Here is a 25,831-nt window from a genome sequence, read left to right on the forward strand (position 1 = left end):
TCTCTCTCTCTCTCTCTCTCTCTCTCTCTCTCTCTCTCTCTCTCTCTGTCCCTCTCCCGCTCACTCTGTGTCTCTCAAAAAATAAACATTAAAAAAAAGTGTTCTTTCATGTCTTTCAGTAGACTTTTGTAGTTTTCTTCATGTATGTCTTGCCCATTTCTTGTTAGGGTTTAATAAAGCTTTGGGTGTTACTGAGGGATAGCCAGTGACCCCTAGCCTAAGTCTATCACTGTCTGGAATGCTCTTTGCCACAGGTGATTTCAGTGGTTCTGAGAAACAACACTCTCCTGCCCTCTGGATCCTAAACTACAAGGCTACAAGGAAGCAGACAGCCCAAACCACTGCTGGCAGCCATCTTACAACAGTGAAGAAAGCCGACTTCAGTGATATGGGTACCACACAAAAGGCAAAGCCAAGATAAATGCAGAGAAATAGAATCACAATCTTAATTAAATGATACCTGAAGTAGGCCCTACTTTTGACAATTTTTAATTTAATGAGGCATTAAACCAATTTCACCTTTATCATTTATGCCAAGTAAATTTGGGTTTTCTGCCATTACCATCTTAATTCTTAACAACAGATAAAGCTTTAATAATAGTCTACTTCATATACCGCGGACTAGCAATGAATGTTGTGAATTTGGATAATTTTAGAAGGTATCAGATTTAAAACATTCTTACTCTTCTATATTGGGCTGTAGAACTAAGTCTCCAAGAACAGGAGTGAGAAGAATAAATTAATATATGCCAGGAAGGCTCTTCATTCAATAAGCTTTCATGAAGTGCCCACTATATACACAGTTAAAATAGTATTGGCTTGAATCTTTTTGGTAAATTAATATAGTAACAAATAACTCAAGGCATGTAGTGAGCACTGAATGCTGGGTGTTTTTGTATTTTTTTTTTTTTAACGTTTATTTATTTTTTTGGGACAGAGAGAGACAGAGCATGAACGGGGGAGGGACAGAGAGAGAGGGAGACACAGAATCAGAAACAGGCTCCAGGCTCCGAGTCATCAGCCCAGAGCCCGACGCGGGGCTCGAACCCACGGACCGCGAGATCGTGACCTGGCTGAAGTCGGATGCTTAACCGACTGCGCCACCCAGGCGCCCCTGGGTGTTTTTGTATTAAATTGTTTTTCCTTATGCAATAGATAGTGCTTATTAAAAGACAATGCTCTGGCACAAAAACGGACACATAGACCAATGGAATAGAATAGAAACCCCAGAACTAGACCCACAAACGTATGGCCAACTCATCTTTGACAAAGCAGGAAAGAACATCCAATGGAAAAAAGACAGTCTCTTTAACAAATGGTGCTGGGAGAAGTGGACAGCAACATACAGAAGGTTGAAACTAGACCACTTTCTCACACCATTCACAAAAATAAACTCAAAATGGATCAAGGACCTGAATGTGAGACAGGAAACCATCAAAACCCTAGAGGAGAAAGCAGGAAAAGACCTCTCTGACCTCAGCTGCAGCAATCTCTTACTCAACACATCCCCAAAGGCAAGGGAATTAAAAGCAAAAATGAACTATTGGGACCTCATCAAGATAAAAAGCTTCTGCACAGCAAAGGAAACAATCAACAAAACTAAAAGGCAACCAACAGAATGGGAAAAGATATTTGCAAATGACATATCGGACAAAGGGCTAGTATCCAAAATCTCTAAAGAGCTCACCAAACCCCACACCCGAAAAACAAATAACCCAGTGAACAAATGGGCAGAAAACATGAATAGACACTTCTCTAAAGAAGACATCCGGATGGCCAACAGGCACATGAAAAGATGCTCAACGTCGCTCCTTATCAGGGAAATACAAATCAAAACCACACTCAGATACCACCTTATGCCAGTCAGAGTGGCCAAAATGAACAAATCAGGAGACTATAGATGCTGGAGAGGATGTGGAGAAACGGGAACCCTCTTGCACTGTTGGTGGGAATACAAATTGGTGCAGCCACTCTGGGAAACAGTGTGGAGGTTACACAGAAAATTAAAAATAGACCTACCCTATGACCCAGCAATAGCACTGCTAGGAATTTACCCAAGGGACACAGGAGTACTGATGCATAGGGGCACTTGTACCCCAATGTTCATAGCAGCACTCTCCAACAATAGCCAAATTATGGAAAGAGCCTAAATGTCCATCAACTGATGAATGGATAAAGAAATTGTGGTTTATATACACAATGGAGTACTACAGGGCAATGAGAAAGAATGAAATATGGCCCTTTGTAGCAACGTGGATGGAACTGGAGAGTATGATGCTAAGTGAAATAAGCCATACAGAGAAAGACAGATACCATATGTTTTCACTCTTATGTGGATCCTGAGAAACTTAACAGAAACCCATGGGGGAGGGGAAGAAAAAAAAAAAAGAGGTTAGAGTGGAAGAGAGCCAAAGCATAAGAGACTTTAAAAACTGAGAACAAACTGAGGGTTGATGAGGGGTGGGAGGGAGGGGAGGGTGGGTGATGGGTATTGAGGAAGGCATCTTTTGGGATGAGCACTGGGTGTTGTATGGAAACCAATTTCACAATAAATTTCATATATTGAAGAAAAAAAAAAGACAATGCTCTGTGAAGCTAGTAAAAATATAGCAAACTCGTACTCCATTTAACAAGGAAGTCATATTCCAGCAATCCAACCTGTGGAGCACACTGAAAAACCTGGAAATGAGACAAGTGCACCAGAAATCTTAAATAATGGACACTGGAAAAATGTGAGAATCCCATTAAGAAAGCAACACAAAGGGAAAGTGAAGCCATTCAGTAAGTGCATACCTACAAACCCAAAGAACTCAAACTCTCACACATGATATACCTGCTGAAGACGAGATCACAATAATCAAAAATTACAATGTGAAGAAATGAACTGTCAGAGAGCAATGCGCAACAAACAGGAGATAAGCATTCTTTCAACTAAAAATATAAGGAGTATGTATGTTCGCTAAGATTAAGTAATAAAAGGAAAAAAAGAAGAGTAAAGAAATTACAAGAAGGAAAAAGCAAGAAAATTTGGAAATGAACTATTTGAAACAGAATTATTTTTAATTTCTATGAAGTGATAAAAAAACATTAAAAAGTAGTTGAGAGATATAGAAGATAAAGAAAGTCCAACAGAAGCCTTATAGTGTAGTGAAAACAGAAGTTGTGACTGCAGTCAGAATCCAATTAAGAGTCCTTTAGATATTTTGAAAGCCAAAAACATGCAAAACCCAGCTGATGAAGTGAAGCAGGTTCCAAACAAAGTTATGGAAGATTAGGCTCTTCAGACATGAGAATTGGGTTGTAATATGATAAATTCTGAAATGAGGGCTAAGCAGCAGAGGTTACTGTCTACCAACAACCATTCTTCCTTGTAAAAGGACCCCAGTGAATAGTGAAAATAAGTAGGAATTATTATGTCTGTCAGTGCTGTGGGCAAGAATATGTCCTAGTTAGGGAATCTGTTAAGAAATTCTACTTGACAAGGAAACCCAAAATCCACTTAGCAGGTTAAATCTAAAATTATCTGGAATGACCTGTTTCTTCAATAAGTGATTTTTTTTAAATCAAAGGGAAACTTAGAATTAAGTATAAAAATGAGATTTTTATTAATATTTTTGTATTAACAAATAATGTATACATATTTTGCACTGTACCTATGGGTTTAAACCATAAATGCAACTTTAATTCCTGCCCCAACTGCCATTTTAAAAACAGCTAGGTGTGGGAAGTACTTCTCTGCCACTAGAAGAGATAGGAGTTCCATGATTTCTTTGATGACTCTTAATATCTGCAATTATTTTAAGTTGCAAAGCAAAAGCCCTGATCAGAAATTAAAATGTTTAACAAAATAATCAATACTTGATTTAAAGATAAGACTTCCCTTTTCAGCAACAGATGGCTGCCAATGGGTCTTTTGCTAAAAAAAGGCACATTGTCCTCTTTCTTAGAGAGTTTCTGTTCTCCCTCCAGTCCACTAACTGCAGTTTCTGCTTCCTGTCCCCCACCTCTACCAAGGCCTGGAGGAGGGGAGAGAAAATAGGTAAAGGGGACAGAAAAACAGCATACACAGGTACTGTTGTGAAGATGTCTCAGTGCTTTCTGGGCTTGACAGATGTTTACACTAAATCCTCACATGGCTACACTCCTGGGTTCTTTGCAGACTTCCCTGTTGTGTCCCCCCAACTACAATCCCCAAGATGCAGAAGATACATTCTCTGAGGGCTACACAATATTCCATCTCTCACCACCTCTCTTCTCCAGCTTAGCTCCCCACTCCCTTCTAGTCTGGTTTTTCAGAGGTTCATTCCTCACAGACTTTATGCTAGGTCTCAGTGCTCTCTGGGGCAGAATTTAACATGGCTCCAAGTGGGCTCTTGCTCTCTCACTTTTAAGTATGGCTCACAGTAGCCCATGGGGACACTCATATCCAACAAACTCCAGGATGGCTGGCCAATTTCTTACTTTTATACAATAATTGACAGAATCAGCCAATAGATCTACATAGATGCTAAGATCAGCAATATTATTTTTACATAAGGAATTGGTGATTTTCCTACTGTCTTTTAAGAGCACTGGGAAATAATATGCCCACATTTTACTCTTACCATTTCTGAACACTTACAATAATGAAGATCGTCCACTATTAAAATTTTTAATGAAAATGTTGCTAAAATGCTATTTAAAATGTTTTGATCCAATATGTTATTCAGTTTAAGTATTTAAATTTCATTAGAAGCCACCAATCTAAAATACAATAAATTACTTGCTAAGTAGCATCAATTAAAGAATTTAAGCTCAAGTTTCTATTTAATTTAAATAGATGTTAAATTTAAAGCTTTAAATTTCTATTGAGGTCATGTTATAATAAACTCCACATTAAATTTATAAAGCCGGGGCTCCTAGGTGGCTCAGTCTGTTGAGCATCCGACTCTTAATTTCAGCTCAGGTCATGATTTCAAGGTTCATGAGATGGAGCCCCACAACAGGATCTACACGGACACTGCAGAGCCTGCTTGGGATTCTCTCTCTCCCTCTTTCTTTTTGCCCTCCCACCCCCCACCACTAATGCACATGCTCTCTCTAAATAAATAAATAAACTTAAAAAAATAAATTTATAAAGCCAAAGAACAAGTCATAAAGAGACAACAGTATTGAGAAATTGTAGAGTACCTGCGCATAGAGGCTTTTACCATCTTAAGAAAATAAAGCCCATTATTTTTTTTCTATTTCTGCTTCTTACAATGGAAAGATTCATGAGAACTTGGATTTCAAAGGATTAAAAAGGCAACCTAAAGCCTTCTCTTCCATAGCCAAAATAGCTTTCGCAGAGTAAAGAGGGCAACCTAACACATTCAGATGGTAAACTAGCTCAAGAGTTGAGAACAGGCAACCAAACTAAGATTTGCAGCAAGTTTACGTGTTAGAAATAATTGAAAAGGTAAAATACATATAGCTTTTAAAAACATAATAATTAATGAAACTTAAAACTGAGGTTGTTTTGTATCTATTCTAAACTTATTTTTCCAAAGAGTTGTAGTATAGGAAATTTACAGTTATAAACAAATATAAATACGAGGGAGCCTGAACAAAGCCCTATATTTGAATCTGATGAAATACAGACCTGGAAGTTCGAGCCATACCTCTGGTCAAGTAAGAACTATACTTTGAACCAAAAAAAGCACACAACTAACAGGGCTCTTTTTGTAAAACTTCTAAATACGTAAAGCAGCCACACACACATTTTAAATATATAAATATTAAAATGTATAAAACATTGATATGGTTTTTGAGGCAAAACAGGCCAAACAAATTGAAATTAGGGCTATGCCAGGAAACCAATATATAAATTCTCCTATCCTGACATTGTTACCACCTGGTGGCATGACATCAAAATTGTAGGCTCAGTTTTTTGTGGAATAAATGTTTTCCATATTGGTTGATTTGGGGAGAAAATAGTTATGAATGAAGAATGGATGTACAAACCTGTAACTCACATGAAGTATAGCAGAGTACAGGGAATGCTACAGCTCTAGAGTGAGGTTTCTCAAATATCCAACTAGCTCCAATAGCACAGGAAAATAATTCCTGAAGAAAGGTTTAGAAGACTAGCCCAAAGCTACCTACTATGAAAGAAAATATAAACAAATAAATATAAAAAAGAAATCTCAAAGTCCTATCAAAAATAAATTTCTGGGGGCACCTGGGTGGCTCAGTCGGTTAAACGTCTGACTCCTGATTTCAGCTCAGGCCATGATCTCACATACATGACCATGGAGCCTGCTTAGGATTCTCTCCATCTCTCCCTCTGCCCATCCCCAGCTCACGCTCTCTCTCTCTCTCATAAAAGAAAAATCTCTGAATCATGGATATAAGTTCATGCAAGTTTCACAGCTGTAATATTACCTATTATAATTTTTTATTAGTTTAAATTATTTAACAATAAAAATACTTAATTTAGGGGCGCCTGGGTGGCTCAGTCGGTTAAGCGTCCGACTTCAGCCAGGTCACGATCTCGCGGTCCGGGAGTTCGAGCCCCGCGTCAGGCTCTGGGCTGATGGCTCAGAGCCTGGAGCCTGTTTCCGATTCTGTGTCTCCCTCTCTCTCTGCCCCTCCCCCGTTCATGCTCTGTCTCTCTCTGTCCCAAAAATAAATAAATGTTGAAAAAAAATAATTTATATACTTCCCCATCCACTCTCAATATTTTAGTTGCTCAATCTCAACATATATTTAAACTCTTGATTATCTGAGACAATGAAGAGAATAAGAACATTCAATTTAAAAGACATGACTTTGAAGTACAGATATAATTTTGCAGACCCTGTTAGTTGTCTCTCTAAAGCTTTTCTTTGTAAACAGAACTCCAACATTGGGGTGGTAATGCACTCAGAGAAAATGAGTTCCCTCTTAGTCCCAGAGGATGAATTATGATGGCTTACCCTTCCAGCATGAGCATGTAACTCAAAGTTGGACAATGAGACATGAAGGAAAGCCCACTTGGGAAAGGGAGCATTCCAGGATTTTCCTCCTGGATAAAAAGAGATGTACAAGAAACAAATCCATTTTTTTCTTCCAGCTTTGAACACTGTCATGGAAGATATAGTAGCTGTAGTAGCTACTTGCATCCGAAAAGGGAAAGCCAAAAAATGGCAGAGAAGTTAGTCCAGACCTCTGATATCAACCTGTAGGGAGATTAACCAATTTTGACACAGCCCACCTCCAAACTTCTTATTTAAAAACCCCTATTATTTAACCCAATTTGGATCTACTTTTCTGTTATTTGTGGTTGAATATACCCTGACTCATGTTCAAAAAAACAAAAACGAAAACAAACAAACCCAGAGAGTTGGGCATTTCCCAAAGTATGTTCCATGGAACATTAATCCCTCATGAAAATGGGGCAAGCAAGAGTCAAAAAGTATATGATAGCATATTATAGGCTCTGAGAACTCAAATAAATGAGCTTATCTTTATTAACCCAGGATCTTCCAATGGCATTGATTACAGAACTCTCCTTTTAACCTACACCTGTTATATATTCGTTCCACAGAATTACTTTGGGTAATGTTGAGCTAGTGTCCAGCAAACTATAATTCAGGTAAAGTGGTGATAAAAACAAACAATGGAGTTTAAAATTCATGCTTCATCATTCATATATATGATATTTGAGGCTGAATTTCACTTCCCCCCCTCCATGAGATTACTATAATCATGACTACTTAGTGGAAATCATCTCTATTGCTATATGTTGTAGAATGGAAGACAAAAATTAAGGCCAAGGAGGAAGGCTCCTAGACCAAGAACACAATACTTAGGGCTGAAAGTAGGCAGAGGTGTATTGGTTTATGCATTCATTCAACATTTATTATGTCTCTACATGCCTCAGTAACTCCATTCCACACTGGGGATAAAACATCATTAAGATATCTCTGCCCTCAAAGAACATCTGCCATGGAAATAAGGCACATAAGACTTCACTCCATAAAATGAATATATATATAAGATGGTCAAAGTACAAAAAAGTACTAAACTGCTGAGGAGGAAAGATAAAAACTTAGAATAAAAGAGTCTTAAAGTGGTTCTTAATGGATATATATCTCTGGTTAATGGACAGGCTGGAGTTTGTTAGTTCAACTAGTAAAAAGAGCCAACGAGGCACAGCATGTAAAAACACAAAGATATAAAATGAGTGGCACTAGGAAGCTGTAAACAATTAGGTATAACTGGTCTGTATGGTTAGCGAAAGGCTAAGAGCAGGTTATTAGGCTGGCCAGTGGCAGGAGCTAGATTACAGACAGCCTAAAAGTCAGGCTGAGGAATCTGGACTTTATTATTCAGGATTGGGAAAGCATCCAAAAGACATTAAAGATAACTACCATAGCACACAGGAGAAAGTGACGACTGGAGACAGGGAGACTGGTGAAGACAATAATTCAAAATTCTGGGCCAGAGATAATGAAAGTCTAAGCCTAAACAGTGGCAGTGAGTCTGGAGAAGAAAGGAGAGATCTGAGGGGTATCAATTGAGGTTTAGAATGAGCCGGATATGGAGGAAAGGAAGAAAAAAACCCTAAGATAACTACCTGGTTTGGGTGCCTAAGTGGATAGTAGCTCCAGAGTCTATAAAGACACAGAGAAGCAGGTTTGGGTAATGAACTGAGCTGTAAATTACTGAATGTGACTTGCCATCAAAGAGAGATGTTTAGTAGGTAGCTGAAAACACAAGTGTGGAGCTCAGTGCAGAGGTACAGGCAGGAAATACGAACTGGGGAATCAAAGGTCTGTAGATGGCAATAGAAGCCATAGGAGTAGATGAGATTTCCCAAGAGGAGCGTGCACAGCAAGAAGGGAGAGGGACTGAGGAGAGAATGCTGGCAACCAGCCTAGGGATCCTACTTTGTCAAAGTGGTTGCCTGAATTGGAGTTATTTTTTCCTCTTTCAAAACCTTGACAGAAAACATATATATACTTAAGATGGGGCTACACAGGCTAAAGTCTCACGAATGGTAGTCTTAAATGGTAGTTCTTCAAAAGTGAGACTCGGGGGAAAGGAATAAACAAACCTTTCTTTACAATTTAGGAGACTGAAGTACTATTTTAAAGCCTAGATTTATATCAACTGAGTGTGTTAGCACTATTTATTTCACATCAATTTTGACAAGCTATTGCTTTCACTTAGCTTTCTGGTTGAAAAAATGAAAAAAAAATGGAATAGGAATGAAATAACATAGTCATGAATCTAAAACAGGGCCTTGATAACAGTTTGGAAACACCAGACTAGGGTTAGTACAGGAATGAAAATAGGGAAAATACAAAAAATATTTAACTAAAGAAAATGGACAATAATTGGTGATGGATTACATACAGCAGAACCAGAGTTAATCTTCCAATGTGAAGATACCAAAATTGTGCAAGTGACAGACCCCAGGATGATGTTCATTTGTTATACTGTTAGACATGTTCAGTTAAAAATACAAGTCTGGAAAGAACACGATGTTTCTTCTAGAGCTCAGATATTAGTTACACAGATTATAACTGCTGTCTAAGGGAGTAAGTATGGAGAAGAAAACATTCTTTAGAATCAATCTTGAAGGACATGAGAGTGGAGAGAAGAAAACAGTAGTAAATGAAAGTAAGAGATTAACAACCATAATAAACGATGGCTCAGTCAGTTAAGCATCTGACTTTAGCTCAGGTCATGATCTCACGGTCCGTGAGTTCAACTCTCTTTCTGCCCCCCCCCCCCCCACTCATGCTCTGTCTCTGTCTCAAAAACAAATGAACATTAAAAATTTTTTTTAAAAACAATTATAAAATGTATTATAATAAAAGTTATGTGAATGAGGTCTCTCTCACTCTCAAAATACCTTACTATACTGTACTCACCTTTCTTCTTGTGATGTGAGATGAAAAAATGCCTATGTGATGAGATGAAGTGAGGTGAATGACATAGACACTGTGGCATAGCATTAGGCTACTGAGGACCTTCTGACCACACATCAGGAGAATCCTCAGCCTCCAGACACTGTAGAGAACAAAACCGCTGATAAGGGGGAACTACTGTAGAACAGCCAGAGAGATTTTAATTGTCAAAAGAGTTCTATAAGACAGTCAGCCTCAACAGAACTGGTAGAAGAAAGAGCTTATGAAAAGAGAAAAAGCCAGAAAAATGGCACCGAAAGCATTAAGTACTGGCACCAGAAGCAGCAAAATCCAGGGGAAAAAACTGAGGCAACAGGCATAAGAAACAAATTAAGTTTCTCTCTCTCTGTGCTAGGATAGTGCCTGCTCATTTCTCTGTTGTTGAACATGTTAATTAACATACAATGTATTTATGGTCTAGTTTCTGAAATAAAGCATGAATTCACAAAGGCATAGTTAGCATGGTATCACTGTACATAGCAAGAGCACAAGAATTTGCTGAAGGACCGAACGGCTCCCCATTTCACTTAGTGTAAAAGCTTCGCAACAGTGCAGATGGCCATCCTCCTTCATTAACTCTGTGACCTAAGTTCCTACTAGTCCATTTTCATTCATTCTACTCTAGTCACACTGGCCTCTTTGATGTTTTGTAAACTTACTGGCTATGCTGTGATCTTAAGGTCTTTGCACTGCCTGTCTTCTCAGGATAGTGTCTCTCTCTCTCTCTCTCTCTCTGGATGTTTCTCCCCAAGATATTCACAGGTTAACTCCCTCCTCTCCAATTGTGCTTTCTCAATAAGGTCTCCTATGACCACTCAATTTTAAATCTGCACCCCACCCCCCAATTCTAGAACTACTTTTAATATTTTTCATATACCTACCACCTATTCATACTATACATAGTCTGCTTAGTAATCGTGTTTATTGTTTGAGGTCTGTCTTCCTTTACCAGAAAGGGAGCTCTACAGAGGCAGGAATCTTTGTTTTGCTCATGGACACATGTCCCCAGCACCCAAAACGGTGGCTGGCCCAGAACAGAAGCTCAATAAATACTTCTTGGATAGATGAACAGATGAATCACAGTGACAGAAAATGAGTCTTCTGGGGTGATGAAGCTTTTTCAGCACTGTATCTGAGGACATTTCACAGATATTGGAAAATCCCAGAAAGGGAGAGAAAGCTGGTAAGGAGGAATCCAAAGGAGAGCACAGAGACTTGCCATGGGTATGATCAAGCACAGGTGGCCTTGGTGAAGAAAGCAGGGATGTGAGCCGTGGAACAACAAAATGGACATCTCCACGTGTGAGAGTGAGGAAAGCTAAGACCCGATGCTCTCAATTTCCCATTGAGCAGAACGCAGTATCAAAACTTCTGAGAGACTGGGAGTTTTATTTAAGAACTACACATATTAAGTAGCTTTGTAATTTAACCTGTTAAATAGGAGAAAGAAATAAAAAGTTGACAACTATTTATGTTTTTGATTTAACATGAGCTTAAAAAAAATCAAATGCCACAAAAATCAAAGTCTCTTCTTATCTGGAAGAGACACTAAAAATGATAAATCAAAAATGGAATTATTAACACTTCCAGCAATGGCTTTTATCCCTTACTGAACATCAGAAGAATATATGTTTAATACAAATAAGACAGAAAGAACTTCCACTAAGAAAAATTAGCTTGATTTTAATATATGACTTCTCAGGATTTTACTTCCTAAAAGGAGTCCATTTTGGGACATTACTTAGGCATAATTATTAAGGTTTACAAGGTGATTATGCCATTAGGTGGTGATCTTCTGGCTTACTACAGGAAAACAATGGAATTCTTCTTTCCTCATTAACAAAGGGGCAGAAGGCCTTGGCAAAAAAGAAGTAGATATAAATTTTACCAAAAGAGAAAGTTGTCCTGACTTCTAAAAAACTAACATTTTAACAAACAATATAAGTTGGCAATACTAACTAAAGCAGCAAGTAATGCCACTCCAAACCATGTTTGTGATTACATTTTCTTTTGTCATTTTCCTTTTTCTTCCTTCATGTATTTAAAAACAATGACAAGAGCAACAAACTACAAATGCAATGAGCTAAAAAGTCTCCCTGTATTCTCTGCTGTCAAAATAGTCACCCACGGGGCACTTGGGTGGCTCAGTGCATTAGGTGTCCAACTCAATTTCAGCTTGGGTCATGATCTCACATTTCATGAGTTTGAGCCCTGTACTCACAGTGCAGAGCCTGTTTGAGATTCTCTCTCTCCCTCTCTCTTTGCTCTCTCTCTGTGCTCCTCCCACGCTGCTCACTAGCTCTCTCTCCTCCTCAAAATCAACTTAAAAAAATAGAAAAAATAGTCACCTACTGCTGTACTATCACTGAGTGCCTCCAGCAAGCCAGGCCCCGAAGTACACACATGATCTCATTGGAGGCTTTAATATTGCTATGTTATGGATTAAGAAACTAGATTCAGAGACATTAGGTAATTTTGACTAGGTAGTAAATGGCAATATTGCTAGTTGAATCCAGGTCACATGGATATCAAAACCTGGCTTTCCAATGAGAATCCTGCCTCTCTGGGTATCATATGCTAAATTTGTCAACATATTACATACTAATAAGCAATGTCCAGAACAATTTCAAATGAAGTATCTTAAAAAAAAACAAAAACAACCAACTATATTTTGAGCTACACAGCATATACTTAGCTAAGGTTAATCTTTTGAAACCACATATTAAAAATACAATGGTATCTTTGGTCAAGAAGAACCTTTCAATGCAGCAGAAACCCCAAAATTACTGAAATAAATAAGAACCTCTGGCATTAAAAAAAGTGGAAAAACCTCAGGCAGACAATATTTATGGAAGTATAAACATGTACCAATGAAAATGTATTTGTACAGCAAAACTAGCAAAAAAAAAAATGATTGTGCAACAAAAAAAGTGGTCAAGTATTCCCATATTTCAAGGAAAAATCAAAACAAAAATATTATTTGTTGATTGTAATACTATAGCCCTGCATCACTCCTGCAGCCTAAGGGGGGAGGGGGAATCAAAGATAAAGCAGAATGTTTTCTGTATAACCCAGGTATTCGTAGAGAATGGACTACATTATCACTGAACGCTTTACTATCTGATCAATTGTGCTACAGTTAAAGAACTTTATACTCCCATAAAATAATGTCCTGTTAATATTCCTATGCCTGCGGCCAACCCTGTTGGTTTACTGACTCATCTAGTCCACTTCCAACCTCCTTCCTCCCTTACCCATTACCACTCCCAGTTTCCTCTACAGCTAGAGGTGGCAGTGAAACACTGCTTCACCTTAAACAAAATTAAGCCTAAGTCTGTTGGAGAGCTTCTGGGAAAGCTTTTGTTTTCCTGTTTTCCTGCTAAGAGAGTCATTCCATCAACTTCTCTTTCCTCTCTTCATTCTTCAGATAGGACAGAGGGGCTGTGGCAACCATCTTATGACCATGATGGAAAAGCCCAGATGATCATAAAGATGCCAACAATGATACCACTGAGTCATTGATCAAGATTAAGAGACACCTAGCTCTGGACTGTATGTGAGAAAAACAAACTTCCATTTAAGCCACTATTAGTCAGATATTCAATTACTTGCAGACAAAAGTAATCTTTATCAAACATCTTAGAAACCCTTAAAGCTGGTAAGAACACAGTTTAGAAGCTGGCCAGTTGTATGTGTTCATTCATTCACTCATTTGTTCAAATGGTTAAATGCCTACTTATATCACGTTAGGTTATGGGGAAAGAAAGTTGAAGATTAAAAAAAGTCTCTTAGTTTGAGACACATACTTAATATGAAAGCGAGATGTACAAATACGAGTGTGATAAATGCTCTAATAGAGCATGAACAAACTTCAATAGTAGCAAAGAGGAACCATGAGATTTTGTTTTTTGTTTTTTCAGAATTCAAAGTCTAGGTTTTTAAGTCAGAAAACTACAAGACTGGCCCAAACCAGTCCTGCTCTGTCCTCCCAAATGGCAAATTAAAGGTAGGAGAGGAGGAAGAGAGTCTGGGAAGCAAGCAAGAAAGTTAGACACAGTGAGGATTTCTGATAACCCTGACCCACCTACAGCTATCAGAGCATGAGAGGTGCAAAGAAATACCCTAGCCTATGTCATCTGGAGCACAGTGGGCCTGGAACAGCTCCCCCTCATTCTTACAGACCACAGTGGTCTGGGAGACTTAGCTGGGAGTGAGGGTACCATGCTCGAGAAAAAGAGAGGGTGCACCAACCTGAGTAGAAGATGCAGCTGCAAGGCAGAGGACTAAGCAGCAACACTGATATTTTAGGGTGAGGCCACCCTGGATAAATGCTAAGGACCAGACTCTTCAGCCAAAACCATTCCTATGTAAGCCAGAATGCACATTATGTAGTTCTATACACACCTGGTCTTTGCAAAAAATAACAAAGGCTAAAGCAATTCTATCTATGAGTCATTGTCGTAAGCAGTTATATATGACATATTTAATTGTTACAACTATCCTATGAAGTAGAAACTCTTAGAAACATTGCACACATGAGAAAAGAGAGGCGAAAGAAATTTCTAGTAAATGGAAGAAGTTGGATTTGGATCTAAAGAATCTGGGTCTGGAGTCTACTCTTTACCACCCTGGTCTCTGTACCCACTAGGCCCTTCACCCTCAACTGCCTCATGAGCTCCCATACATCTTTCCAGAACCAACCTAAATGTCTCCTTCCTTAACTGCAAAGGCTATCCTCAGCAGAACTAACTTTCACCCCTTTTTGTACTACCATCTTCTTCGGTAGAACACATATCACACTGTCCTGCAACGATTTGTGGATGTATGTGATGCATGTCCTCACTACACTGTGGGGTCTTGGGGACAGGAACTGCCTAATTTATCATTATGTCCCTCTCATCAGTCACAATGTCTGACATAGCAAGCATTCACTAAACATTTACTGAACTGAATGAATGTCAGTAGAAATAATGCCTATTTTTATTTAAAAACATTTCAAAGTTGTCCACACAGCCCAATAGCGAGCTCTTTATTCACCCAGTTTTGGCAACAAAGAATTCTATACACTCATTTCTAAAAACTAGTTTAAAAAATAAATCTTCAAATTATCATAAGAGAATCTAGTAGTGCCTCCCAAATCCAGCTGTGTCCGAAATCTAGCTTAGTGTGGATTTCCCAATGTAATGCTTAACTACTCCCAGAAAACATGTCTGCCAGACCTCTTCCACTAGAAATAAATGGGTTGCAAATCAGAACTTGGATGAAGAACTATGGAAGATCTTAGCAGAGCAAAATAATTTAAAAAAATAAAAAGGATAATTTCCATAATTCTGACCCCTTAATTTAAAAAATCAGTTAAAAACTGCTCCATAGACTAGTTGCAGCATTAATGGAATCCTCTGTATCAGTGAATGGTCTCATTAGAACTAACTTCATATCCTTCATTTCCTTTAATTCTCACTCGCTCATCAAACACCTGTCATATGCCAAGAACTGTGCTGAGTCCTGAGGATGCAGGCTGACTAAGTGACAAGGTCAGGTAAACTAACACCTGCAGCACAGGGTGGTGGACTGGAGACACACTCAGGATGCTATGGCAGCAAAGAAAAGAAATACTCAAGTCAGAATGGGGAGTCCTAGGATAGACAGGGCCATGGACACAAAAACAAAAGCATCTTGGAAACGGGATCCCTTTTGGGAAAAGATTTAAAAGTGTGCATTTTGAATCAGTAGTTTTAGAGTCAAATGATACAAAGTATGCAAAAGCTCAGCTATGGTAAGAATTTTATGTCCTCCCTCCAAAGCTCCTATGTTAAAATCCTAACCCCAAAGGTAATGCTGATAACCTTAGGTAGGTAAGGCCTTTCGGAGGTGCTCACATCATGTGGGTGGAGCCCTCAAGAATAGGATTAGTGCCATACAAAGAGGCTCCAGAAAGTGTCCAAGCAATTAAACCATGTGAGGATACAATAAGAAGCCGGTGACCCGAAGAGTGCTCCTATCTGAGCAGTTTCCAGAACTGTGAGAACAAATTTCTGTTCTTTATAAGCTCCCTAGTCTGTACTATTTTGTTATAGCAGCCTGAATGGGCTAAGACAAACTCTTCAAATGGTACCTGGCTAAGTGCTCAATGAATTTTGGCTGCCATTTCAACATCAGGATCAGTGGTCCCCTTGGTCCCCCTTGGGGATCCCCTCCATCCATCAAAATCTACTTAACCTGCAGCTCAAAATAATCATTTCTAAGAATTCTCTTTTAAGTATGTTGGATTTATAAAAATCTTACATCCTCTAAACTCATATAACTAGGACCCATAGAAAAGATAGTATTTGGCACTACTCTTACATAAACTGAAAATTGATTATGTCTTTTCACAAAAAGTTAATTAACTACTTAAGGTATTTATCTTGCCTTACCAAGTACAGTGTAAATTATTCAACATGAAACACACATTCTATTATTTTCATACTGCCCAAACAACTTAGAACAGTGTGTGCACAGAGCAGGCATATAGTCCTGTCAAAGCAGTTAATGCAACACCAAACAGTTGATGGCTTATGTGCCATCTTAGAAGATGTTAAAGAAAAACATAAATTATAACCATGAGGCTTTTAGACTGTCTTTAATAATGATAAATACATATAACCTAAAGGCAAGAGAGAAAAAAATGTGTTTCCTGATTTAATTTTCAGATCTACCACAAGAATGTCCATTCTCAAGACATGAATACATTCCTGCACATAATTGGAATCACTGGTAGAACCAAAGCAGAACAGAATGAATGAATGAATGAATGAATGAGAAAGAAAGAAAGAAAGAAAGAAAGAAAAAGAAAGAGTGGGAGGGAGGAAAGAGGAAAATTTAGAGTTCCCTCACTCTATCTAATCTGGAAGTCATTTAACAAGAAACTCAAAAGAAGTTAACCTCTCACTTTGGCAATATGCCAAATAAACTAATCCTTCAGTACAACCTTGAATTTGGAATCTGGTTCACTGTCACACTAAATAAGTACCTTCTATCTTTATATAAATCCTACCATCTCTTGAAGCATTTAAAAAAAATTTTTTTTATAACATTTATTTATTTTTGAGACAGAGACAGAGCATGAATGGGGGAGGGGCAGAGAGAGAGGGAGACACAGAATCGGAAGTAGGCTCCAGGCTCTGAGCTGTCAGCCCAGAGCCCGACGCAGGGCTTGAACTCACGGACCGTGAGATCGTGACCTGAGCTGAAGTCGGACGCTCAACCGACTGAGCCACCCAGGAGCCCCTCTTGAAGCATTTTTAATCTTACCATTCATTCATGAAACTAGCCATATTACACTTTCACTCTTAACTTTAGCACAGGTTACATGTTTTTTTTCTTTTTTTTTTTTTTTAATGTCTATTTATTCTTGAGAGATAGAGAGAGACAGAGCAAGAGCAGGGTTGGGGCAGAGAGAGACACAGAATCCGAAGCAGGCTCCAGGCTCTGAGCTATCAGCACAGAGCCCAACGTGGGGCTTGAACCCACAGACCGTGAGATCATGACCTAAGCCAAAGTCAGACACCTTAACCAACTGAGCCACCCAGGCATCCCACAAGTTCTTTCTTCTAAGGAACAAATCTTAACTTCTACAAACTACCTCCAGGATCTTGTAAAATGTTTTGCATGTAGGAGACCCTCAAATATTTGTTCTGACTGACCAAATAAACTTACTGTATATCGTGGATGAGTACTAATTTAGCTGAATCTGTTGGCTACCATAGACTGAGTACCTAGTACGCCAGGCTTTACATACATCACTTAATCTGTATCACAACCCTTTGAAGTATACTCTCTATTTTACAAACTGGGAAACTGAGACTTTAAAGAGCTAAAGAAAGTTTTCTAAGATCCTACAGCCAGTAAGAAGTAAAGCTGTGATTTCAACCCATGTCTGATTTCTAACTACTTCTCTTTCCATTGAGCCACATTGCTTCTCTAAAATGATAAGTGATCTCCAGAACCATGGTTGAGGGGCACAGAATGATACTGACGTGCCATCTCAAATTTTAAAGAATAAAGTAGGTTTAGGTCAGTGAAAAGGCACTAAAGCTTTTTGTTTTTGTTTTTTAATAACTATATACAGCAAATGTCAAGGGCTATCAACGTTTTACAAATGACATATCAAAATCATGTTTTTCGTTTACCTCTGGAGTGTTTAGAACAGAGGGTATAGGACTACTGCCTAGGTGTACATCTCTGACTTGACCTGATTTCTGAGCAGGTGTGTAAGATTAATCTTTGACCTCCAACTTGTCAATGGAGGTGGGGAGGGAGGGGTGTGTCACAAAATACATTTGATGCCAACTCTCAGACCTGTAGGAAGAGGGATATATTGACAGTAACTAATGAGAACATCCTATTCCTCGAACACTCAGAACAGTGATATTAAGTTCACTTTTTGAAAATAGATTCACTGTACTAGAGATTCTTACTAGGTCTCTTCTTTACTTCTCTTAAGGCTTGCCAAGCTCCCCCACTTGCTAAGTAGATATTATGCTAAATCCAGAGGCAAAGAAATAAAAAAACGTACATTTGGCTGTTTTTTCCTCAAAGGTAAAGAGTTCCTCTGGCTCAAGAAGTCAACCAACAAATGTTTAATCAGCACCTGTTATGCCCAGTTTCAGGCACAAATAATTGCCCAGAAGAAGGTAAGATATACGCCCAAAACACCAACCATAAAGAAACAAATTGATAAACTGGCCTTCAACAAAATTAAAACCCTCTGTTCCTCAAAAACTAGTTAAGAGGATGAAAAGACAAATTGAAGACTGGTAGAAAAAAAGTTCAGAGAACATTTGTCTAGGAGGGGATTTGTACCCAGAATATACAGAGAATTGTCTAAACTCAATAATAAAAACCCAAGTTTTAAAAAAGGCAAAAAGAAATTTTTTTTTAAATTAAAAAAAATTTTTTTTTCAACGTTTATTTATTTTTGGGACAGAGAGAGACAGAGCATGAACGGGGGAGGGGCAGAGAGAGAGGGAGACACAGAATCGGAAACAGGCTCCAGCCCAGAGCCTGACGCGGGGCTCGAACTCACGGACCGCGAGATCGTGACCTGGCTGAAGTCGGACGCTTAACCGACTGCGCCACCCAGGCGCCCCTGAAATTTTTTTTTTTTTTTAAGTAAAAGATCTGTACTGACACTTTGTCAGTGAAGATTTATGGATGACAAATAAACACAAGCAAAGATGCTCAACATTATTAGTCACTGGGGAAACGGAAAAAAGCCACAATATCACTATATACTTATTAGAATGGGTATCATACCAAGTATTGACAAGGATGTGGAGAGACCAGGAACTCATACACTCCTGACTGGAATGTAAAATGGCACAACTATTTCAGAAAACAGTTTGGCAATCTCTTAAAAAGTTAAACTTGCCACATACAATCCAGCCATTCCATTCCTAGGTATTTACCCAATATAAATAAAAGCATATGTCCCTACAAAGGCTTGTACACAAATATTTATAGCAGCTTTATTTCTAATAGCCCAAAACTAGAACACACAAAAGCCCCAAACGTCTATCAACAGCTAAACAGACTGTCATATACCCATACAATGGAACACCACTAAGCAATAAAAATAAATGAATAAGACAGCAACATGGATACATCTTTAAATAATTATGCTCAGTAAAAGAAGCCAGGAAAAAAAGAATACATTACTGTATGATTCCATTTATATAAAGAACTCTTAGAAATATCATTTTTAAAAAATTAAAAAGAAGGGGGGGCGGACCTGGGTGGCTCAGTTGGTTAAATGTCCTACTTCGGATCAGGACATGATCTCACAGCTCTTGAGTTCGAGCCCCGCTCATCAGCCTCTGTGCTGACAGCTCAAAGCCTGGAGCCTGCTTCAGATTCTGTGTCTCCCTTTCTCTCTCTTTCCGCTCCCCTCCCCGCCCCTGCCGTTCATGCTCACTCGCTCTCTCTCAAAAATAAACACTAAAAAAAATTTTTTTAACTCTTGGAAATATAGTGACAGGAAGCAAATCAGTGGTTGCCTAGGGATGGGGGCAGGGGAAACAGTGCAGAGAAGCGAAGGGCAGGAGAGAAAGACTAAAAAGGGGAATAAAGAAACTTTTAGGGATGAAGGATATGCTCATTACCTTAATTGTAGTGATGGCTTCATGGATGTATACATATGCCAAAACTTGGCAATTTATAAACTTTATGAGAAATTTTTGAGTGTCAAATATTCTTCAATAAAGCAATTAAAAACTAATCAAGAAGACTTATACATATGAAAAGTTAAAAAAAAAAATTTAAATCTGTGTATGTATCCTCTAAGATGGCCAAAATGATCCCTGCCCCTTGCTATTTATGCCCATTTGTAATCTCTGCTTGCAACTGGGCTGTATTTAATGACTTGTTTCATTAAAACACACTACAGCAGATGTAAAGAGGTGTCACTTCCAAGATTAAGTTACAAAAAAACACAGTAGTGTCCTTCTGCCTTGGACTCTCCACACACTTGCTCTGTGAACTGTCCTATGGAGAAGCCCAGGATATAAGGAATGAGGGAGGTCTCTGCCTAAAAACTATCAAGGAATTAAGGCCCTCAGTCCAACAGCCTTCAAAGGGCTAAATCCAATAACTATATGATTGAGTTTGGAAGTTAATCCTCTCCCAGATGAACCTTCTGATGAGTACGCAGCCCCAGACAACTGTCAGACTACAACCTCATGTGAGACTCTGAGCCAGACGTACCTAACTAAACCATGTCTGGATTCCTGATCCACAGAAACTGTGAAATATCTATGTTTGTTTCTTTAAGCCACAAAATTTTGGAGTACACAGTTTGTTACAAAGTAAAAGACAACTAATAAAAAATCTAAGTCACATTTATATAAAAGAAAGTCTTCAAAGCAATTATATCCATTTAGAACACATTCAGCTACAGTAACAGAACATTTGACTAAAACTGGATTAAACAGTCCAGACGTGAGACAGTCCAAGGTTAGTGCAGCATTTCAAAATGCCACCAGAGACCCAAGCCCTTTCTTTTTTTTTTTTTATTAAAAAAAAATTTTTTTTAACGTTTTATTTATTTTTGAGACAGAGAGAGACAGAGCATGAACGGGGGAGGGGCAGAGAGAGAGGGAGACACAGAATCGGAAGCAGGCTCCAGGCTCTGAGCCATAAGCCCAGAGCCCAACGTGGGGCTCGAACCCATGGACCGCGAGATCGTGACCGGAGCTGAAGTCGGCCACTTAACCGACTGAGCCACCCAGGCGCCCCGACCCAAGCCCTTTCTATTCAGGCTCTGACATTAAGGGACAGGTCTCCATCCTAATGCATGTTATTGTAGGGTTACAATATGATCTCATGTCCACTATGGAAAAGAAGGGGAAGGGATTTTGCCTTTATCAGGAAAGTAAACACTTTCGTACAAACCTCAGAGATACTCTTCCACTTATATCTCACTCATCAGAACTGTTTTCCATTGCCACCCTTAGTTGCAAAGGAGTGTGGGAAGATGAGCATTTTTTTTTTTTTTTAAGTAAGGCACACTGCTGCCTCAACAAAGTGTTTTGTTAGTAAAGAAGAAAGGGGCAGTGCTCATTACATAGGCAACCAGCAGTATGAGCCAAAGCAATACATTATATCATGGTAAAACCAAAAATATTACAGTTTGTTGAGAGAAGGCCAAACCCACTATAAGCTATGGGGCCTTGAGAAGGTTTCTGAAAAGAGAGAGGTTTAGAATTTGGCTAAGTAGAAAGGAAGAGCAAGGGAATTCTCAAAGAGGATAAAGGAACAAAAAACCACGAAGACAGGAAAATTCAATAAGACCTGAAAGTATATTACCCTGTATAAAGTTTTAATTGTCATGATTAACTTTTCAAAAAATTGCTGAGTGACAAATATGCATGTTGTTTCCTAGCATGGAAAAAATGTTGCATCACGTTTAAAAGATAAAACATGGGTAAAGGATCTGAATAGGTAATTCTCTAAGGAAGATATACAAATGGCCCGTAAACACATGAAATGATGCTCAACATCACTAGTCACCAAATAGAAAGCAAAACCGTAACTAGATGCCACTTCACAACCACTAGGATGGCTAAAGTCAAAAAAGTCAGGTAATGATAAATTTCAGTGACGATGTAGTAAAACTGGAAGCTTCATGCACTGTAAAAATGGAAACTGGTGAAGCCAAATTAGAAAGAAGTATGGAAGTTCTTCAAACAACTAATCATGTTGTCATATGACCCAGCAAATCCCAAGAGAAATGAAAAAATGTCCACACAAAAACTTGTACGTGAAAGTTTATAGCAACATTGCATATTAACAGCCAAAAGGTGAAAACAATCCAAATGGCCATTAACTGAGGAATGGATAAACAAAATGTGGTATATTCATATAACGGAATATTATTTGGCCATAAAAAGGAATGAAGTACTTCTACTATAACATGGACAAACTTGAAAACATTACGTTAAAGAAGCCAGTTGAGAATGATACACATGCTGTGATTCCACTCATATGAAATGTCCAGAACAAGAAAATTTACAAGAGACAGAAAGTAGCTTACTGGTTGCCTATGGCTAAGGCAAGGATAAGTGGGCTTCGTCCACCTTGGTCCAAACCACCATTATTTCATAGCTGGATTATTTCAATAACTTAACCTACTTGGTTTCCCTGCTTCCATTCTTTGTCCACTAATGGATTCTGAGTGCCTATGATAGTTATCACAGAAGACAGTAGGTATTCAATAATTTAATTGTTATTATTCTGACTCCCAAATCCTATGCTCTTTTCCAGTTTTTTTCTCCTGATTTATTTTGCAAATATCATGGTAGGAGAGACAGTGCTACTCAGCATTCAAACTCCCTTCCTATTTTGGGGAACTGCTGGTACCAATAGGAGGCAGCTACCTCTCGTCACAAAAACTGGAAACTCCATGGGACGCCTGGGTGGCTCAGTCAGTTAGGCGTCCGACTCCTCTGATTTAGACTCAGGTCATGATCCCATAGGTTTAGGAGATTGAGCCCTGCACTGGGCTCTGTGCTGATAACACAGAGCCTGCTTGGGATTCTCTCTCTCCCTCTCTTTCTCTGCCCCTCCCTCTGCACTCTCTCTCTCTCTCTTTCAAAACAAATAAATAAACTTTAAAAAAAAAAAAGAGAGAGAGAAGAAAGAAAGAAACTAGATACCCCAATTACTTATTTCGCCAGTTCCCCTGGCAACTAGAGTGTGAGAATGTAACCCAGGCTTGGCCAGATCACATGTACCTCCACAAAATGTGACTGGTAGCTGGGACAGAAGTTTTTTGAGGGATTTTTAAGTTTGTTTTCTTTTCTTTGGCAGCAGCAACATCTGGTTCTTCAGCCTGAGTCAGAAGCACCAGTGGAATCATCTTCTGAAGTCAGCAATGTCAGTAGAGCTAGGTGCAGTGTTCATGGCTCTGGAGCAGCAGAATCCTCACCAGACAGGTTTCATGGTGTGACTTTGGCTGTGGTCTGGCTGTGTACCTTCCCTCAGTTCCTGCCTACTTTTAGAACTGGGTTTCCAGCCTTCCCAGTGATTCTGCAACTCCATCTTGTATCTTTCAACAAATTCCTTTTCTGCTAATGTCAGCCAGAGTTAATATGCATTGCTTATAGTTAAAAACAATGACTGACAGAGGACTCCTTACAAACTAACTCTTTAACCTTCTTAAACCCATGAGCAACATTTTAAATAGTGGTATTTCAGGAGGATTTTCCTATAAAGAAATGTAATCTCACGTTACCTCCAAACAGAAATAAATTCATTTCCTTTACTATTCTTTTTTTTTTTTTTTTTTTTTTTAAAGAGAGAGAGAGCATGTGTGGGGAAGGGACAGAGCGAGAGGGAGACAGAGAATCCCAAGCAGACTCCATGCTGCCAGCACAGAGCCCAACACAGAGCTCGGAACTCACGAAACCATGAGATCATGATCTGAGCTGAAACCAAGAGTCAGACACTTAATTGACTGAGCCACCCAGGCGCCCCTCCTTTACTATTCCTTTTTAAAAAAATTTTTTTAACGTTTTTATTTTATTTTCTGAGAGACAGAGACAGAGCGCTAGTTGGGGAGGGGCAGAGAGAGAGGGAGACACAGAATCTGAAGCAGACTCCAGGCTCTGAGCTGTCAGCACAGAGTCCAATGCAGGGCTCAAACCCACGAACCATGAGATCATGACCTGAGCTGAAGTCGGATGCTTAACCCACTGAGCCACCCAGGCGCCCCCCTCCTTTACTATTCTTGATTAACTTTTCCCGGTCCTGTTATCTTCTCGAGAATCAGAATTCTTCCTCGCCTCACTCCAAAACAAGTCCATTGCCTATTTCCCTAAAGTTCCATTTCTTACCTACACTATAAATTCCACATGGTAATTCACCCCCTCAGTTGCATAAAAGAATAAAAAAATACTTCATTAAAATGTATTGGAATCTTGTAGTACAGACTAAATGCATGTTCTTGGAAACAATCAAAATTTCCTTTAATAGCTGAACGAATAAACAAACTACAGCACAACTATGAAATGGAATATTATTTAGCAATAAAAAGAAATGAGCTATCAAAAAAAAAAATGAGCTATCAAGCCACCAAAAGACACGGAGGAAAGCTAAATATACATTACTAAGTGAAAGAAGCCAATCTGAAAAGGCTATAGACTGTACGATTCCAACAATATCATATTCTGGGAAAGGCAAACTACAGAACAGTAAAAATACCAGTGGTTGCTAGGAGTTAGGGGAGAGGGAAGGATGGAGGGATAACTCCAGCACAGGAGATTTTTAGGGCAGTGAAACTATTCTGGAATCCTGCATTCTGTATCCTGTAATTGTGCATATATAACATTTATGCATTTGTCAAAATTCACAGAATATGCAATATAAAATGTGAACCCTAATATATAGTATGGACTTTATTTAATAACAATAGATCAATACTGACTCATCAATTATAACATGTACAACACTAACACAAAATGTAAATAATAGGGGAAATTTTGTGTTTGGTGGGGTGTAGGGGGTGGTACAGGTGTCCCCATTTTTCAAAAGTTCATGTTATACCACTTTGTTTTTATGAAAGACCTACATTAGTACCTATTTTTGCTGAGAGAAATCTGAAGGGTATTTTGCTTTTACAAAAAAAAGATAAAAAGCAAAAAGAGTGTTCAGCATTTATTTTGCAGCAAGCCCTTATAGAGGCAGCATGCACCCAGAGCAGTGAGAGTGGCCCCAAGCTCCTTCCCTGGGAACTATACTCAGCATGTCAGCATCAAGCTCCATAGCATTGAACTGTGTCTATGAGCATTTGTGCTTTACTTTGATGTATTTTGTGCATCCATTAGCAAGATGTGCCCTAAGGTATCAGAAAAGCCTAAGAAAGGTTACTTTTGGGGTCTAGAATCACTCAAAGATTTTTTCCATATAGGTTAATGGTAATTGCTTTTTTGCTTCACACCATTTTAGCTCACAAAAAGTTTCATAGGAATACTCCATTTTCAGATGGTGGGAGAAAACCATACAGCTGACCACTGAACAATGCAGAAGTTAGGGGCAACCCTCATGCAGTCAAAAATCCATATATAACTTTTGACTCCTGGGTGGCTCAGTTGATTTAGCCTCCGACTCTTGGTTTCAGCTCAGGTCATGATCCAAGGGTCGTGGGATCCAGACCCACATTGGGCTCTGTGCTGAACGTGGAATCTGCTTGAAATTTTCTCGCTCTCTCTCTCTCTCCCCCTCCCCCACTAGTGCTCTCTCTGTCTCAAAAAAACAAACAAAAAAAAGTAACTTCTAATAGCTCACTGTTGACCAGAAGCCTTACCAATAACATAAATAGTTGATTAACACATATTTTGTATGCTATCATATACTGTATTCTTACAATAAAGTAAGTT

General features: G+C 38.8%; 1 protein-coding gene across 2 annotated transcripts in view; it reads right to left on the bottom strand.

Moving 5' to 3' along the window:
* Nucleotides 1–25,831, bottom strand: part of MND1 (meiotic nuclear divisions 1) — a 65,495-nt gene that overhangs the window by 27,186 nt on the left and 12,478 nt on the right. The gene's annotated exons all lie outside the window — the stretch shown is intronic.

The sequence above is a fragment of the Herpailurus yagouaroundi genome, unplaced genomic scaffold (genome assembly GCF_014898765.1).
Source record: "Herpailurus yagouaroundi ecotype Mexico unplaced genomic scaffold, PumYag 28, whole genome shotgun sequence".
Classification (NCBI taxonomy): Eukaryota; Metazoa; Chordata; class Mammalia; order Carnivora; family Felidae; genus Herpailurus; species Herpailurus yagouaroundi.